We start from the raw sequence: 5932 nt of genomic DNA on the forward strand, positions 1-5932 counted from the left end.
CGGTGGCACTTCCACGGCTCTGAGCGCTTAACCTTAGTGGATGGGGTGGGAAGCGAGGAAAGGGGACCGTAGAATGGGGAAGGGTGGGGAGGTCCTGGGACTAAGAGTGGCTCACGTGATTGGAGTAGTGGGTGTAGGTTGGTAGGGCAAAGTGGGGTCGGATAATAGGGCCAGGGTGGGGTTTTGAAATCCTCCAGGGGGTCGCACAGAAAGATCGTCAATGCCTTCCATCCTCTCTCACCTTCAACTGTTTTGAGAGGAGCAAATATTTATCCGTTCCGTCTGTAGCAGATACCCGTAATATTGTGTCATACTGAAATCAGTGGAAAAGAAAAATCGCTTAAATTAGGCAGGGCATTGATGTGAAAAAAATATTTAATATTATCAGATACGGTATTAATATGATTTTGAAGGCACTCGGGTGTCAACTCAATTCAGCCAATAAAGATTCATTGCGTGGAAACGCAGCATACACATCTTTGACAGGGTTTTATTACAAATATGTACGGGCACTCGGATTGCCCTGCGTAAACAGAAGGAATTATTCATTGCGTATTACTGTGTATTCTCAATATGAATTTATGGAAAATTGAGCACCGGAAGAGCCTACATTTCATGTTTCGATTACAAATGTATAAAACCCTGTTTTGTATATTTGTAATCGAAACAGTAAATAAACATAAATCAAACCTGGAGGATATCTCGTAAATAAAATGTTGCCTGTGCTAGTGCATGATAAAATCTACGATAACCTCACATTTCGGTTTCTAACACCTCCTACCAGTAGCCGAATTAGTATCTTGCGGAGTAATAGATATTTTTATATACAAGAGATGTTTAGACACAAGACTTGTACGTAGCGTCCTATCCATACCTAGGGAGTTTTACGGTGGTGTTTGGAGCACCGGCATTGTGCCTATAATATGTTGCATATTAGAAAATAATGCATTCGAACATTTTGTAGATGCTATGGATATAGATCCTGAAAATATTGGCATGCGTAAAAAATTTAAAATAAATTTAAAAAACATGTTACTTTTATGTTTTCTTGCTTAACATTATTACAGTTAAAACCAAATCTTAAAACTTGCCATTGCAGTAGACAATTTCTGCTACTCGATTCGGGAGGTGCCGATATGTGGGATTGCAGAAATTCCCTTGGAGACGTAAGTAGGCCAACGCTGATTGCTGTGTATCTCTTTGAAAAAAAACCAAACAATGATACTCGTAATGGCCGAGTCAATTATGGAAGAGTCATGGAAAGCTTTTGTTGATATTAAAATATATATAAGGTTCTATAGCTGACAAAGAAAAACCACTTTAATTTTGGCGAGAAAAGGAAAAAATATGGATTTTACGACTTACCCCTGGGATCAATTTCTATGAAAGAATAGAGAGCTAATATTGGGCAACAGAATGTTGCAAGTAATAAGGACTAATCGAAATTGTCATTATTACTCAATGTAACAAATGGATTCAGCTGTCAGGAAACCACTTTTATTTTATTATTTATATGCACTAATTATCCGAATATCCGACCTAAATAGAAAAGAAGCGAAACCCAGTGCGAGAAGAGGACGTGGAGGATTAAGAGGACTGCAAAGTTGGAAAAAGGGGAATGCACATATAAGTAAGAGAGAAAAACGCTCCCAAATTTCACAATTAAAATAGGTGAGCAATAGAATTGGATATATATTGAAAAACGGTAGATTTATAAATAGAATAATAGATGGTAAAATATATGGCGTGCTGCGTGGCGTGGGAAAAGAACTAAAAGGAAGCAAGGGAATTTTTATTTTAAAAAGAAAGATTGGTGGACTGCCGCCCCCGTCTTTGAGCTAAAGAACGTGAAGGAGATTGCAATGGGGTATAGAGAAGAATGATGAAAGAAAATTGAAAATGAAAAAGAATGAAAGGAAAGGCTGACAGTGAAAAGTCCACAGAAATTTGTGTGAAGAAATTTACGATAGCAAAGGAAGAAAATACAAGAATCGGTTCGGAAGCTGGGTTCCTAACTTTTAAAGGAATCATCCGCTAAATGTACGACTCGTACATCACAATGGAACAATTTCAGAGTGTACAAATAATTAGCCTTGATCGGTATTCGAACCCGGATTCCTCGATATTCAGCCGAGTGCTTTAGCCAGTTAAGCTACCGAGGCGTCCTCTCACAAAATGAATTTTTGGAGGCTTTAATGGAACAAGAAATTGTGACGAAATACTCTGCGTACAATGTCGCAAAATTTTGCTCCGGTGTTATCACAAGATGCTGTGGCATAATATGTACGGCATACCGTCACAACATCTTGTTCCGTTAAAGACTCCAAATTACGTAATGTGCGAGGACGCCTTAGTAGCTTGACTGGTTATAGCGCTCGGCCGGACATTCAGGGATCTGGGTCCGAATCCCACTGAAGGCGAATGATTTTAGAAGTAATTAGTTTACTGGTAGATGGCATAAATTATTTTATGAATAAACTACATCTACATCAATATCCTGCGAGCCACCAAAGAGGTGTGTGGCAGGGGGTGCAGCACCAGGATGTATGGGTAATGGATGAGGGGGTTGGAGTTTTTCAAATAGGTGGGGGAAAATGGGGAGAACCTACACAAAAATGTACATACGAGTAATGTACGCGTTGTTATGTACTCGTATATAACAACGCGTAGTCCCTACCTTGTAGGTTAATACTTATTGTATCGAACTGACTCCTGGGGGATTTCGACTGCAAGCATTCTGGTCTCTTATCGTTCTTGGAAAAAATGACATTTTAGGCCTGTCAGTCTTGCAGTCCGTCTCTTTAATCTTATATTTGTTTCCCCTCCGGCCGTAATACGTTGGGGTTCGTATTATGTTCTTGATGTTATCGGAAAAGGGCCCATCTTTAAATGATTTTAATAAGTTTAATCTATCGCCGCTGTGTAAGGGAATCCCAGCCTAAATTTTCTAGCAAAGTAGTTATGCTACTGCGTTGGTCATAACAATGTTTGACAAAACCAGCCCCCTTCCGCTGAACTCGATCTAATTCCGAAATCAAATTTATCTTTTGAGGATCACATATACTGGCAGCATACTCTAGGTGGGGCCTGACTAGGGCAAAAAAACATCATTCCTTCACTTTTTCGTCGCATTTACCTAGGACTCTTTTTAGAAATCCCAATGAAATGAAATAGCTTTTCGGACCTACAAATTTCAGAGGCTCCTAGTTGCAAAAATGTATTTCATCTCTGCTTTCTTTCTTTAGAATTACACTTTTGATATTTGATTGCTAGGTAGGCAGGGCAGCGTGTTGTCTAAATACTTCACGCATGCTCGTTTCCACGTACAGGGGGATGCGTTCCCCATACGCTTCCATCGCCGACGGCACGCACAAGTGTTTCGGATTGAAGGGAGGAATCCGCCACTTGGAAATGGATACTTTTTCTGGATGGCATCATGGTGGGGGTCGGCGGGGCGCACAAACGGACACTGCTGACGGACAGATAGATTAGCAGCGGGCGTGCTTAAAGGAGGGAGGCCTAGAATGTGATGGATGAGTCGCTGAAAGGCTTGATGGGAGGGGATGGGGGCTCTTTAGGCAGGAGGGCCGGAACCCGCCGCCGCCCGCCTCCCGCACTGATCCCGCGAAGCTGTTTGCTCTTGTCACGGGCAGGCCGCCACGCGCCCATCACCCTTCCCCCCTCTCATACACTCCAGGGCATCCTCTCCCCTCACCCTCACACCAAACGCTACCTAACCCTGCCTCTCTCTCTTTACAACACTGATACTAAACCCTTTTCTTTTGTTTTATGTCTCCTTCAGGGCAACCTTTTTTTATACATTTTTGCATCTCAGGCACATCTGATTAAAACAGCAATCCGGCAGCTTAGCTACTCATGTAATGCGCTTGATTATGTTTGTTTAATTGATTAGATAATTTTTATTTAATTTGCTTGAGGTTTTAAAGTGTGATATATTTCCTTTGATTTTGTAGTGTTTTTCCCCCCGCATCTTTATGTGCGGTTATTTTTTTAACTATTCCACTATTTGACCGTTAAATTATGCTAGAAAATACACTATATATAATATAATTTAAGTTTGCTAGCGACTATACTAGTAATAATTAGGTTTTAATCTGCAGGTAATTGGCTCTCCATTTAACTAGTTCAAATTGTGGTACCTGTGAATCTTGGGGATTATTTCATGCTTCTACATTCCAATTTTCAAACTTCTCACTACTGGCTCATGTTTTATCGTAATATTCTAAGAAATATCATATTCCGTTAGTGCATGTAACTCCGGGGAGGCGCTACCGATATAAGGTTATGTTTTATTCTCACTTTTGTCCCAATAAAGTCAGTTTACCTTTATAAGTTCGAAACGACTGTCGTGCTACAGTACTTTCTACATTTCCTCTTCATGCATTCCATGAAAAGACAAAAAGAATGCTTTATATGAGTGAATGGCTCGGTTATTTGTAGCAGTGCTCATGTGGGGACAAGAAAATTTCATTGAAAGTAGTTGGTAAATTTTAATCTACAATGATATTCAATAATTAGCCTTAATTAGTAATAAATTCCTGTCGTCTGGAGTTGCCTTTTTAAACTCATTGGGTGTCATCTTATCTTTTCTTAAGTTTTCGTGAAAAAATTTTTATTACATTAACAAATTTCAAGTTCCGTGGATTTTCCTTTTGATTTTGAATTACGAGGTTACTTGAAAAATGGTAAAGGGAAAATTTGAGAATGGTAATCTAAATCAGATATGAATGACAATCGCCGATGAAGATTAAATGATACAAAATTTCACGAAACCCAATTAGTCACATTTCCTCTCCTCCCTATCTCCTTAATACTCACCTCCTCCTCACATCCGCGTGCACGTATATCTATCAAATTTTTCCTCGTCCTCTGAAGATGAAACCAAGAATCGAAACCTAGGCCGCGATAAAGGAAGCTTTAAAAGTAAAGTAAATATCATGTCTCTCTTGATGAAAATTTACAAATTGTGTGGGAAGAGAGTAAGCTGATAGGTTTCAGTTGAAGTCAACAAAAATTGGTCACAAAAATATTAAGAGGTAGAGGTTCTCAAGGGATTGATGGAAGGAAAATTGAGAGAAAAGCCTGGGGTTTGGAGGAAAGAAGTGGAGAAAATAAGATTTTTTGGACTACACGATTGTAGATGGAAACAATGAAAAACTTGAGCAGGAATGAGCATATTTATTTCGCACGTCTTACTGGTTTACAATTTGGCTATGGATATGACATTTTATGAATAAAATCATTATCATAGAAACATAAATGATGAAAGAAAAGTGCCTTGACGTTAAAAAAATTCGTATTCATAACTTCTCAATGCACAATGTTTTTCATAAACGAACGTTTTAAAAAATGTTAATTAATTCTCTTTATGACTTTTGACTCACGTTTTAATATTTTATCAAATCCATCCAAATTATCCATTGAGCAATTTACATGTTCCAGAGGTGATCGTGGACCTATGTATTTGGAAGCACATTTATATTTGCAGAAGAAAAAACTTTCCAAGTTTATTACACTTTTTATGGATTCAGAATGAATTTTTAATAAACTAGAGCAAATCTATGGGCTGAATGAAACCAGTGATAAGGAAACTATGGATCACTGCAAAAGTGCATGTGTGACTGCAGAAGTACATTGCATCATTGAAGGGATAAGAAAGAATAAAAACTCAAGGACTGAGGAAGGACAAATATGCAACAGAAGGTTGAGATATCAATTCAGACGAAGAAGCAAGACAAGCCAGAGAATCAATGAAGACTCTATGTGTAGAAATGCAGTGTCTCTTGGCCACAAATGTTGAAGCTTACAGATTCGTTAAAAGCTAAATATAATGGAAGAAGAGGATTTTCGCGACAGTGGTGGGAAATGAAACTACACCCTCAGTTCTTAGTTTAACGCTGTTGTAACGTAT

This window comes from Hetaerina americana, unplaced genomic scaffold (genome assembly GCF_022747635.1).
Source record: "Hetaerina americana unplaced genomic scaffold, ioHetAmer1.1.p SCAF_8, whole genome shotgun sequence".
Taxonomy (NCBI): domain Eukaryota; kingdom Metazoa; phylum Arthropoda; class Insecta; order Odonata; family Calopterygidae; genus Hetaerina; species Hetaerina americana.